The sequence below is a fragment of the Protopterus annectens genome, chromosome 14.part0 (genome assembly GCF_019279795.1).
Source record: "Protopterus annectens isolate FY-2018-M chromosome 14.part0, PAN1.0, whole genome shotgun sequence".
Taxonomy (NCBI): Eukaryota; Metazoa; Chordata; order Ceratodontiformes; family Protopteridae; genus Protopterus; species Protopterus annectens.
The window spans coordinates 371,572,245-371,586,738 of NC_056748.1; positions in this window are offsets into that span (position 1 = coordinate 371,572,245).

Consider the following 14,494-nt stretch of genomic DNA (forward strand, 5'->3'; position numbering starts at 1 on the left):
GTTGACATGAATATCCCAAAAGGATTTTGGTCATGATATCTGGCCACTTGTTAACATACTATTGTCTGTCCATCCTATCATATACCCATATCTGGTCAATAGCAATGTCTTCGGCTTTTCAAATCATTACTTTAAGACCCCAGAAATGTTACATATCGAATACTTGGGGTAATTGGGGTGAGAAGCCTGAACATTCTATATCCAAACAAAAGGAAAATCAAAGGCATGTAAATACCAGAAATCTAAAGTAGATGACATCAACAGGCCCTATAAAGTAATGCAATGGGGGAGTCAACAGGGTGGAACAGGCCTCATAATGGTCTAAACAACTCACACGCGCACGCACGCGCGCGCGCACACACACACACACACACACACACACACACACACACACACACACACACACACACACACACACACAGGACAGCCATAGGGGATAGGCTTCTCATATACACACACACACACACACACACACAGTTGGCAGTATTGAGATTAGAACCTCTACATACCTAGTTGTATGTACTAGAGTGCTACGTACTTATTGCATGTGCCACGGAGCTTGTATGCCTGGAGAGTGTCCAATGGTGCATCTAAGGTGGATGACATCAGCAGGACCTGTAAAGTAGTGCACTGGGGTGTTAACAGGGTGGAACAGGCCTTAAAATGTATTGGCATTGCACACAGATAGGCAGGAAATACACACAGCTGCAAGAGAATATACTTACACACACACACACACACACACACACACACACACACACACACACACACACACACACACACACACACACACACTCACTGAGTTGCCATTGTTGGGGTTAGAACCACTACCTATCTGTCTACACTATAGCACTATAACTTATCATATGTGCCACGAGACTTACACGTGTGAAGTGTGTCTGCCACTGCTGTTGGGGTGCATGACATCAGTAGCTGCTGACAGGGAAACCACTGTTGTGGAGGACAGTAGTCACAAGGCCAAAACATGGGTAGTCATTACACAGGCATAGTCCTGTTGGGCATGTGTATTCTGCTGTACATGTAATATATACAGAAACAAACAAAAAAACACACACACACACACACACACACACACACACACACACACACACACACGCACAGTGACTGATGTGTGCTTACAACCCCTACCCTACCTACGTACTATTACACAATGGGGCTCACCATCGTATTTGCACATGCCACTGGTTAAAATTGGTGTACGTGTGGCTGCAGCAATACATCAATCTATGCCTTTCAGGGTCTCTCTCTCTCTCTCTCTGTCACTCTCTCTCTCTGTGTCTCTCTCTCTCTCTCTCTCCCTCTCCCTGTGTCTGCCTCACTATAAATGATATATTTGTATACATTACCTATATATCTGTATGTATGTCACACTCAACAGATCCAGATAAATCTAATATGTACCACATACAGATAGATGGGGGTAAACATGTCTGAGGGGGGTTAGACAGTTAAGGTGTACCTAGCTGTCTGTATGCATAAGGGATATATGTACATCCCACTTCTACAGTTAGATATGGGTTCAGACATGGGCTGAAAGTAGCTAAGTGTAGGAGCATGCCCAGTTTGACAATCAATAGTAACACTGGGACTCCAGGCCAGACCTACCTGTACTCCGGTGTAGGATTTTGTGTGCTATAGCTGACTGGCTGATGAACTTGTGTAAACAGTCCAGCACCTTACTGATATATTGGCTGAGGGATCTCCTGGATGTATGCTATCCTTATTAACTGACCCATATCTAGGGTGGGTACAGAGTGTATTGGACTGAGCAGAATTTTACATATGTGAGGTACATTTTACACACCACTGTGATGTCCTGGTTGTCAGTGGCAGATCAGTATAGATTAATGTGAGTAAGCACTGACAGCCATTTGTCTACTGACTCTACACTGCAGGGAACTCATGCTGTTGCACAAGGTGTTGTAGTCTGCACATTCTACTTTTGTCTGGCCAGTGGTTCCTCCTTCCCCTTATATGTGGCCCTTTGTCCTGCTCTGCTCCAGTTGCAGGCTTTGTCCACAGTTGCTGCTCTTATGTAGTTGTAGTTATGGTGTGATTGTGATGGAAGTCATAACATCACGCACAGGGTTACGGACTGCACACCTCTGACTGCACTTGTTTAGCAGGTTGGCCAGCATTGTGCCCCATTCATCTGCTCTGGTCCTCAGATGGTTTGTGTTGCATTGTTATTATAAGGCTACATGTTGACCATACCTCTTAAAGTGTTACAGCCAGCTGTCTGGACAGGGCCATATATAACCGTCAAACACGTGCCCACACATGGGGACAGGATCTTAATATTGCTCTACCAAATGTAGACAGTTGATAGAATGATTTTATATTAGCTTGCATTTTCTTATGGGTATGAAGTCTGCATCTCAACTGTCTGTCAGTGATGTTTTCACATCAACCTTCATTGGTTTGCCAATAGTTTGCCAGACAAATGCAATGTTATGACACACAGAACAGATATATGAAACATACATGGGCAGATTCTGGCAAACCTTGTCATTCGTGGGGTATTGATGGTGGCCACTGACTATTTGTCAGTACTGACACAGTTACGTGGCAGCCTTTGTATCCTGGCACTAGACTGACTTGTCACAACCTGCTGTTCTACTAGGCACCATCTAGGTTACTCAGAGCTGTGTACTGTCCATATCTGTGTCCCCCTGTCCCTCCATTGTCCAGCTTTCCTTCAGTAACAAATATTGACTTTTGGACAGTCTGTAGAACTCCTACCGTAGGTGTAGCTGACATGCAAAATAGTAGGCATGACCAGTCTTGAACCATGGACCCTGTCAACCACAGTACTGTACTTAGCCGACTAAGCCACAACAGCCACCAGTCAGTGCTGTCTACTTCCTGACAACATTAACCACACACATACTAACATACATAGCACATTGACCCCTCATATTGTGGAAATTGAACATGTTAGCAAGTTGATTGGGACAGGCCTGGAAATATGTGGTCTGCTGCTATTACCCTACAAACATAAATGTTACTGCAGTTGTATGGGAACACGGGTGTGTCGAGGGTAGGGGAATTGCCTCTCAATTGTACAGATTTTCACAGAATGTCCAGATGCTGGCCTCATATTTTGGGTCTATTTTTCATAACATTGTGGTTGTCTGGAAAATTACTGGCAAATCATTAAAGACTGAAGTTAGAAACTAATGACAGACATTTGAGTTTCAGATGTTTTACCCTTCAGACAATTCATGCTACTGCAAAACCTGTTATTCTGTCAACTTTCTAGGTTTGTAAGAGCAATACTTAAAAATGGTCCCTGTTGTTGGCCCTTTGTCCCACATTTCTTTAGAACTTTGTACAGATTTCTTACTGTAAGAGGTATATAGGTATGTATGGAACTCCAACATTAACATCATACATCTATCCTATGACCCGCTGTTTGCAATTCCCTCACATTGTACAGTGGATTATGTTGCCTTGGGGCCTAATGCATATTCTGGGGCAGCCAGTATTTGGCAGAGATTTCCTGTTGTCCCACATAGCTATCAGCTGTCTGCTGCTATCCCAGTAGCCCACTCCATTCCCTTGCATACATGCAGCAATACCATACATATGCTACCACAGTCTACTACCCCATTCATTTGTTGTTAAGAAGAGCGACTTACCTTGTGCCTGCAACAGTTGAGAGGACAGTGCTTCAGGGCTGACTCTGTTGGATGCATGCAGTACACAGCCTATACATGGTAAGGTACAGGTAGTGTGATGTGGCTGGCATCCTTTTTACTGTGTATGTAAGTTGGAGTGAGTTGTCAGTCCCTGGGTCCCTAGATTGTTAGTGCATGTGCTATGCATTGCCTCTTTGCCAAGGCCAGGGCGTACTGGTCATGCCTACATCTGCCTACAGGGACAGGCTCAGGGGGTCCCTCCTCCGAGTCCCCCTGTGCCTGTGGTGAACTTGGCAATGGTGGGGAGGGGGCTGTGTCTCCATTCCCTCTGATGTTCCTGCTGCAGCTGTTTCTGCAGGATCATATTGTGTAGCATGGCACATACTATGAACATGTGTGCACATGTGGCTGGAGAGTACTGCAGGGCTCCACCATATATGTCAAGACAGTGGAACTGTGACTTGAGCAGCCCAAGCACATGCTCTGTGATTTTCCTAGTTTGTACATGTGCCTCATTATGGCATTCTTCAGTAGGTGTGTGTGCTTTTCTGATGGGTGTCATCATCCATGGTTCCAGTGCATAGGCAGCATCCCCCACTAGATGGCTGTTCAGGATGTCCCACCTGACAAATGTCTTGTACAGCTGTGATGCATGCCAGATGTGGGAGTCATGATAACTGCCAGGGCTGGCAGCACGCGCATTAATGATAATGCCCTGGGCATTGCACATGACCTAGCAGTTCATGGAGTGATACCCCTTGTGGTTGACGTACATTCTACCTTCCTCACTGGGTAGTGCTTTGACATGCACATAAGTGCAGTCTATGGCACCCAGTACCTCCGGGTAGTGTGCTGCATACTGGAAGAGATGCATATTGCTGGTCCTCTCTTCAGGGGTGCTGGGGAAATAAATGTGCTCACTGGCATGTGTAAGCATGACATCCAGGAACTGGTGGAGTACCCTGGGTGCAGATGCCTGTGAGACTCCCATGATGTGCCCAGTATGTCTTTGGAAAGTACCTGTAGCTAGTATTCTTAAGGCTACACATACCTATGTTTCCACTGGGGTGGGTTTCCCTCTGTTGGCTCTGGGTCTGAGGTGAGGGCGGCAGAGCTCGGTGAATTCCTGTAGTATGTCCCTGTCCACCTTGTAGTACTCTATCTCCAGCTCATGTAGGCCCTGAAAGGTTACCTTGGGCCTGAACACTCTTCTCCTCCACAGTCTGGGCCTATTGTCAGCATCATCGTCATCGCTGACCTCAGCCTGTAGTACATACAGATGTAGCAGAACAGCAGTCGCCCCTATCATTTTGTCTGTTAAAATTCCCAAGTGTGTACTCCAATGGTGCAGAGTATGTGGGAAAAATCAGATTAAAGGCTGTATGCATACTTTATACTGGTGTGCTGCAGATGCAGCCTGTGTGATTGGCTGACTATGATACATTCCACCTGCCAGGTACATCATTGAGGGATTTGGCTGGGCCAGTGTCAGTGGAATAGGGCTTATCAGTCTTTTATATTTGATTGCCTTTCCCAGGCTATTTCTCTGTATTTTCTTTTTTTTTCAATTTCTTCCACTGCTAAGCCCTGTGGTGCTCCGCACAAACCCATGGCACTAGTGTAAACATTGCTCACCAGTTTGGACTCTCCCCTGTACACAGGCATGCTTAGCTTTTGTTTAACCAGCTAAAACATGTGCCATGGGGCTAAGTATAGCTTAACAACCTCAGACACCCCCCCCCTGCTTAGCTGTGTTTATCTGAGCACAAAAAGGCGCTGCTAACCTCCAATCCTCTTACACATGCCATGATGCACCCTCCTTTGATGTTAACTATCTGTTCTGCCTACATCAACACAGTTCTAGCCCTACCATGATTAGTACCTATGGACACAATGGCCTTTTTGCTATTCAATAACACTGGCGCATTTACATACACCTAATTGCGTATACCCTGGATACAGCACTACACCAGGGCCTATCTCCTTAGCTACCACTATAACCTGCCATTGTATGACTCTGCATGCTGGGCACTATAATGCAATAACTTTGCATAGCTTTATAATTCATATGTTACACTTTTTAATTATTTATTTTTTGCAAAATAGCATGATTGCATGTCACTGTGTGCCATTTAAACGTGGCATATGTATTAAAAAAAGCTTAATTTATGAAATATTGCATTACTTTTTCAACTCAATGGCCATAGTTTTGGTCATTTGCATGGCTACTGTGCAATATACAAGCTTTTATTTGGGCTGCTACAGCCCTTGTTTAAATTTTATATTCTGGTACATGGTTTGTAACCACGTACATTTTTCCTGCTGACACGATACCTACACGGGTGCCTTTCTGCTTGCTGAATCAGTAAATCACCTCATTTGCATGGTTTTCACCAGCAGATGAGATGATTTGCATTCCGCGGACACCTCCATGTCCGCATAGTGTCTGCACTCTCATGCATGCCCCCAGCCATTTCCTGGATCGCTTGGCGGCCATATTCTGTGTTCGGGCCGCTACACTATTCCTACATGGAGAATTGCTCCATGTACGGTTTATTGAATTACCCCCAATGTGTGACAGGCTGTAGGATGCCATGTGTTTAAGAAGAATTGGGTGCAATGTTTTAGTTATGAGGAAGGCTCATTACAGTGAATGGATGAAGGTGCTTAACTATAATAAATTGAAGTCTGGTTTTAGTCCTTTCAGTGCTTGTGTTTGGTTTTTCTTTCTTTTTAGTTTACACAGGTGTTGGTCACTGATAACACTACTTTGTTTTTAAGGAAGGGAATATAAAAAGGGCAACTGTAATAATTAATGAAAAAGGGTGTTTATGGACCTTAGTTTACTAAGCTGGAACATAAATGATCTAACATTTTTGTATATAGTTAAAAAGTAAAGTCTGTGTTGTTATGCTACAGGAAACCAATTTAGATGAGTTGGGGCATTCACAATTGACTTAGCAATAATTTAGGGAGGGTTATTTTATGTGATATACAGGAACTAGGTTTAAGCAAATAGCAATTTTGGTATCTAGAAGTGTTCCTTTTATTATATGTGTCTTCTTCCAGATCTTTTGATAAGATTAATCAAAGTTTAAAACCTAGATATACCAGATGAATGTTTTTTAGGTTGTACATCATTCAGTAATCTATATTATACACAAAGTTACGAGTTCTATATCATATTAATCTATCTAACAAAAAAGTGAAATTGATAGTAGAGCAAACCACAACTAAAAACTAAACAAAACAATTCTATAAATGCTAACAAAGGCCAGTAAGACAAAATATATGATTAAACGTTTAGCGATTTTATTCTTTATTATTTATACAAGAACTTCTTCAGAACCTGAAGAAGTTCTTGTATACAGAATGAAAGTGCTAAACTTTTAACTGTACATTTTTTCTCATTGGCCTTTTTCGCGTGTTTATATTCATCTGTCTACTTAATTACAGTATACAAATATAATTTCTTTACAATTTCATCACATTTAAAGGCTCTATGCCTTCTAGGTATCATAGCAAATGGTCTTTTGTCATATATGTATTACCTACTTCTCCTGCTATCTTTCTGTCTACCCCCTACCTTCTTCTCCCTTTTCTTACTGTCCCAGCTATGCATTCATTAGATTATATTGTTTCCACAAAAAGCCATTTATTAAGAATTTTATTATTTTTATCTATCTGCCTGTCTATTCTTGGTTAACCGGGTTAGTTAGAGGAGACAGAAAGTGGTATTTATACTACTGGGGGAAATTTGGTAGGACATTGGGGAACTTTCCCTACTCTGTGAAGCTGCTGGATGGTGCCATACACTTAGCAGCAAGGAAGAAGCCTAAGGGAAGCAGCAGCATGGAGGAGGAGAGAAAAGGTATGGGGAGTTTGGAGGTGGAAAGTGAGAATGTGGAGAAAGATTTGTTTGATATGGAGCTTTAGAATATAAACAAGGGTTTCTGTGTAGCGGATGTTAAAAATGAGGAGCATTTAGTTGTCTCCATGGAGAAGGAAGTAAGCGAGTCTAATGAAGTGGTAGAGATAACAGAACTGGCAACAGAAGGGCTTGCAAATTTAAAACTGTTAAAACTAATCAAGCAGGATGATCCAGGTGACAGTTCTCTTTCATGCGGTGAAATGGCAGATAACTTTTTGGGAAGTGCTGAGGATGGTAATGTGGAAAAGGAACCAGGTAATGTGGCAACAGAGAATGTAGCAGTTAAAACTTATACAGCAGTAACAGAAAGTAAAAGAGCAAAGCAGCAACAAACCGAGAAGATGCCTGGTTTTGTGGCAGCAGATAATGCAGTAACTAAAACATATGCAGCAGTGACAGCAGGCAAAAAAGGAGAACAGCAACAAACTATAAGTAAAACTGTTTTTAAAAAGAATAGAAGGCCATCATTGAAAATAAAAACAAAAATATGGCATTGTAGTAGACAGATCTTATGTATGGGACAATTTGGTAATTGTTCTGGGTTTTAAAGATGATGAAGTTTGGTCTATTATACATATTGGGACAAAGACTTTTTTGTGACAACATTTGAAACTGATGTACTAATGATGAAATTTCTGTAAATGTAATAAAATCAACACATCAAACAGAGCACCTCATTGGTCCTCTTCAAACACAATCTAGACAATTGGATGGGTAACTGTAAATTCACCCCAGGGGTTCCACCTGTGTCCCTCTTGGACAGGGGCAATAGGTGCTGATCATGGTAACAAGGGTAAAATTTGGCTAGGGTTGTAAGTGCCCTAGGGTCATTAGCCTAGTAACTTCCTATGATCCTATGAAAGGAGGACATTTATCTGTGGAACAATAATTTGTTTTCTGATAATAACTTACATGTTTAAAACAATTATTTTGCAGTTTAGAACTGATGAACTGAAAGAAGAAGACGATGTTAAAAAAGCATGCAAGGTCTGTGTGAAACTGTTGATAATACTGTAAAATTTCCAGATGAGAGAAGTTTATGGAATGGAGGGTGGCGTTTGGAAGCTATTTTGAAATGTGAAGAAAAATAAACATGGTGAAACACTTGTCAAGTGTTATTTTTGTAGCTGGTCATAAATGGACATAAGACAGGCTGGTCAGCTTAAATCATGTTTCTTTTGTGGGATTTTCTCATTTAATTAATTATTATGACAAAGCACAATTTAACCAGTGTGGGGAGAAAGAACATTCAGCAAGAAGATGTGTGCCTGAATGCAGGTTGTGTTAAAAGCGACACTTTTGGGTGGATTGCCAAGAGCAAACAGTAAATAATGAAGAAGGGGAAAGGGAAGAAAACATACATGAGGAAGGACAACAAGAGGCTGGGGGAGTGGGTGAACTAGGTGAAGAAGAAACTGTAGAAGAAAACATATGGAGAAAAAAAGGGTATGATTATGCATTTTTTGCATTTTTAGGCCACGGCTCTGGCACTAGTCATTTGTATGAATCAGACCCTTCTGAAGGATATCTACATCACTGGGGGATTCAGTGATTGTTCCCAACCTGCATTCACTAGCAAAGTTAGTCATCCAAAGGCCTTCTGCATTAGCCTTGACTACAGAGAAGTATCTTCTGAATAGGAGATGTCCCAGCACTGAGCCCTATGGCACACCACTTGTAACTGGCCTCTTGCTGGATCTGGGTTCACCAACTCTAACATGTCCTGTCCAGGAGACATTTGGCTACCCATCTGGTAACATAGGGGTTTATGCCCAGTTTTGTGAGTTTATCTATAATACCCAAGTGGGGAATTGTGTCAAATGCCTTAGCCAGGTCAAAGTAGGCAGTATGCACAGTTTTACCCTCATCCATGGCCCTAGTGACTTTCTCAAAGAAGTCCACCAGATTGATCAGGCATGACCTGCCCTTGACAAAGCTGAACTGGGTTGGGTCCATTGTTTGGCTGTTTCTATGTCATTATTTATCAGGTTCATGATTATTCTTTCCATGGCCTTGCATATAAGACTAGTCAAACTTATGGGTCTGTAATTTCCTGAGTCTGTTGATGGTCCCCCTTTATGCAGAGGGATGACTGTTGCTGTCCTCTACTCCACAGGGACAAAGTCAGTCTGGAGGCTTTGGTTAAATAGAGATCCTAGTGGGCCTGATAGGCTCTGTTTCAAGCTATTTAAGATGCATTCTGGGATAATGTCAGTACCCATTGAAGCAATGTTTTTAGCTTTAGAGAGTGCAGTGGTGACCTCTTCTTTGGTGATAACTGGTAGAGGAATGGTGGAGGGTATTTCTTGGGGAGTAACTGAAGGTGAAGGTGAGGTGAAATTTAAGTGCAATTTATCAGCCATCAGATTTGCTATATCTTCTGACTGAGTTGCCATCTACAACTAGTTCCGCACATTATCCAAAAACTACAGGAGGGCACAAGATAGGCTCCAGGTTATAAAGCTTTAGTTCTGCACACTGTTGGATGTTGCCCTTAAGACTACAGATGTAACTGAAAATGCCTTATAGATATCCTTAGCTTGGAAGGCTATTTTTGCCTCAAAATTTGCTTTTGAAGATTTGACTAGTTCCTTGATTTGCTTGTTTATACTAATGAGTGAGGTTTTGATCTGTTGTACACATTCTTACTTCTAGGCAGGGTTTTCTTTCTTTCTTTCTTTATTTTGTTGTATAACCTATTTATATCAGGGGTCTACCAGGGTGGCTTGTTTTTACATTTTGTCCTAGGCTTATTTCAGTCTGGTACTGCTATATTAATGGGAACATAGCAAATATGTCACATGTTTATATGATCTCAAAAAAACATGAAAATTAAATTATGCAGTTGGTGTTTTCTTTCATATGGGGTTTAAGATTAAACCCAGTGAAAAGAGGTGTTGTATATGGGTGAAAATGAAGGGCGATTGGGAATACTAAATCCTGTTTATTCTGCTTTTGTAAACTTGAATAGAGTATTAAAGTTGAAAAAGGAAGAGAATGAGAAATTGTGAGAATGTTTAAATATAAATATAAAAATTATTGTAGCTGATGATAAGAAGTAAAAGAGAAAATAATATGCAAATGGAGAACTTAAAAATTATCAGAAAAAATGCAAACATGAAAAATAAAGATGATATAGAGAAAGATAGAAGGATGTAGTATAATAAAGTGACAAAAAAGATTATTATGTATCTACAGGAAAATGTAGCAGAAGAAGTAATTATAGCCATTAAAGTATGGAAAAAGTGGTGTACCAAGATAGAGTGTCAGGATTTATTAGATTAGGATTAGAATTCTAATACTGATCCTTGATAATGTATGTCGTTTCTTGGATGTGCATCATACCTTGCAACCTCTTAGTGCAAGAAATCTGGACAAAGCCCAACAAAATGGGGGGACAAAGGCCCAAAAATAAGGACATATTTTAAATATTGCTCTTATAAACTTAGAATGTTTCTAGAGTGACAGGGTTTATTTTAACATACATTTTTATGAAGGATGTGAAGCCTGAAACTCAAGTGTATGTCATTTAGTGACTTCAATCCTCAGATCATCCCATTGATTTGCCAGAAAATCATAAATGTTATGAGGAGCAGAACAAAAACATGAGCCAAAAATCTGGACACTCTGCAGAAATCTGGACAGATGAGAGGTATAGTGTGCATCACACAATTGTGTGTCACTCTTTCCTAGACTACATTTTTTCCAGCCCAAATTAATTAATTAATTAATTTATATTTGTTGACCGGGACTGTCCGACTAGATGTAGGTCCATTTTCAGCAGAGGCCCGGGGAGAAAAGCTCCACAGTTAAAATATACAGACAGTAGTTAAATTGGATTTACATAGCAATTAACAATTTGATCAACATAGCAATTAACAATTACAAACATAGTTACAGATGAAGAACATAGTACATCAGTAGACAACTAGAATCTTTATCATCTGCGAAGTACATAACAGACATTAACAATTATTACAATAAGAAGTTCCTGCTGTATAATAAGTAGTTAGGTTTATGAGCATCCGAGCTTGCTATAATCAAGGTAGTTAGTAGGGTAGAAAGAAAGGTAGTGGGTGGATGGGGTGGGTGATATTAGAAGGAGAGTTGCAAGGGCATAGCCAGCGTGTTTTTAGGTGCACTTTTAGTAAAGTTTTGAAGTGGGTGCATGATGGTACGGAGGTAATTGTGGGTAGGAGGGAGTTCCATAATTTGGCTATGGCCCAAGAGAATAGTGCTTCTCCAGCAGAGTTATTGGCTTTAGTGACCTGTAAGTGATTTTTGTTGCTGGATCTTAGTGGTCTGGTGGTGCAATAGGGTTGGAGTAGATTCTGGAGGGATGGGACTTTTAGTGGATGGTTTACTAGTTTGTGGGTGAGTGTGAGTTGATACCATTAACGGAGGTGAGGGAGTTCAAGCCAGCCCAGTTCAGCAAGTGAGAGACAGTGGTGACTATGGTAGGATGCCCCTGTGGCAACTTTGGCGATTTTGTTGTAGCAGGTCTCGAGCTTGTTTAGATGGCATTGCCTTAGGTTGTTATATATTGGAGAGGCATAAAGTAGGGTGGAGATAAGGTGGGAATTTGCTTCTGAAATCTTTGTTGCTTTGGTGAGAAGTTGCTTATTTTTGTATAATGCTCCTAGTTTTTGTGAACTTTTTTTATGGTCATGGATATGTGAATGTTAAATTTTAGTTTATTGCCTATTTTCACTCCTAGCAATTTGGTATGTTCTGCTGGGTGTATAGTGGTGTTGTCTTTTGTTGTGATGTTAAAGTGAGAGTTGTTTTGAGTAGGTTTGGTGGGTTGGAAGATGAGTAGTTTAGTTTTGTTTGGGTTGAGTATTAACTGGTTATCAGATAACCAAGTTTCTACAGAGGAAAAGGCTTCCTGTGTGACTTTTTACAGTTTGGGTAAGGACTGGGCTGAGCAGATGATGGTTGAGTCATCTGTGTATTGTATGAGTGTGCCATGTTTGGTGGCAGAGGCTAGATTATTGGTGAAATTAGAGAAGAGTAGGGGTCCAAGGATGGATCCTTGGGGAACCCCTATAGAGACAGGTAGTTGGGGAGATATGTCATTCTGCCATACAACAGATTATTGGCAGTCAGACAGGTAACTCTGAAACCAGTTGGTGACTGAATGAGAGAAGGATAGGTTATTGAGGACAGAGATGAGTTGTTTGTGTGGGACCATGTTGAATGCTTTAGATAGGTCTAGGAAAGTAGCAGAGGAGAGATAGCTATTGTTTTTATGCTGAAGGATAGTGTTAGTAAAGGAGAGTAAGGCAGTGGTGGTGCTATGGTTTGGTTGGAAACCATGCTTAGTATTGGAAAGGAGGTTGTTAGTAAGAAGGTAGTCTGAGACCTGAAAGTGAATGCATCTCTCTAGTACTTTGGAGAGTGGAGAGAGAATAGCTATGGGGTGGTAACTGGTTAGTTCTGTGGAGGGGAATTATATGTGATACTTTCCATAGTGTGGGAACATAACTTTCTGACAGAGATCGGTTAATCAAGATGGATACTGGGTAGGCCAGAGCATCAGCTGCGATTTGTAGGTATTCACTTGGGAGGTTGTCTGCTGCTAATTTGGTGGGATTAAGTTTGGTTAAGAGATTTTATGTTGGAGGTAGGAACAAGAGAAAAAGAGAAGACAGTGGGGAGATTACTAGATGAAGGTGTGGGTTGGAGGGGAGGAGGGTTGTGTTGTCTAGCTAGTGATAGCATGGTTTGTGTGAAGTGTGTGTTGAATGAGGTAGCAATATTTTCGGAGGAGTGAGGGATGTTAGGAGGAGGGGTACTGACTTTACCTGGGTGGAGGATGGAGTTTATGGAGGACCAGAATTGTTTGGGTTGTCTTGGGAGGAGTCTAGGGCAGACTGATAGTATTGGAATTTGTCCTGTTTTATTAGCTTTTTGACTCTATTGAGTAGTTCTAGGAATTTCTGTCTATTTGAGGGGGTTTTGGTTTTGCGCTAGTGCTTCCAGGCTTTATCCCTGTTTTTCATTTCTGGCTTAGTGGTTTTCTGTAGCCATGGGGAGGGTTGTGCTTTGGTTCTGGAAAGTCTTATGGGGGTGTGGTAATTAAGGATGCTCAGGAAGGTAATATTAAAAAATTCAACTGTGTCATCAAGACTGAGGTACCTTAGAGGATGCCAGTTACATTCTTTGAGGGATGAGATGAATGTGAGTGGGTTAAAGTTTAGTTTTTTACGTATTTGATGGTAGATGACAGTTTTAACTCGGTATAGGTGTTTTTTGAGTAGGAATGTTGGGGAGTGATCACTGAGGCTATCCGATAAGCAGCCTGCTATATATGACTGGGGGTTCTTACTGACTAGCATCCAGTCCAGGGTAGTGTGCCTGTTGGAGTTTTTATTTATCCTGGTTGGCGACTGGACTAATTGGGTGAAGCCATGAAGGTTTAGATGATGGGTTGGATGGTTACCAGAACAAGATTGCCAGTCAATATTGAAATCACCTAAAATTATAGTATCTTGGGGAGATGGTGGGTAGTCCAGCTGAGGAGGTTTTTTAGTGGAGGAATGTTTTGGCCAGGTGGGAAGTAGCATCCACTTATGTTGATGGTTTTATTTTGGTTTATTTTGAGGTTGGTATATATTATTTCTTCATTGCTTATCTGTGGAGCTGATGATTTTAAGATCTGGATGTTTAGATGCTGTTTAAATATTATAGCTATACCACCTCCTTTCTTGTTTAGCCGGTCTACTTTTAGTATGCTGTAACTGGTAGGGAGGATTTGCTCACTGATAATGTGAGGTTTTAGCCAAGTTTCTGTCAGGATGACTATATCTGGGGAGTACAAGTCTATGGTGGCATGGAGTTCATGGACCTTGTTGGATATACTTCTAATATTTAGGCTTAGTAGAAGGAGGTCACTTGG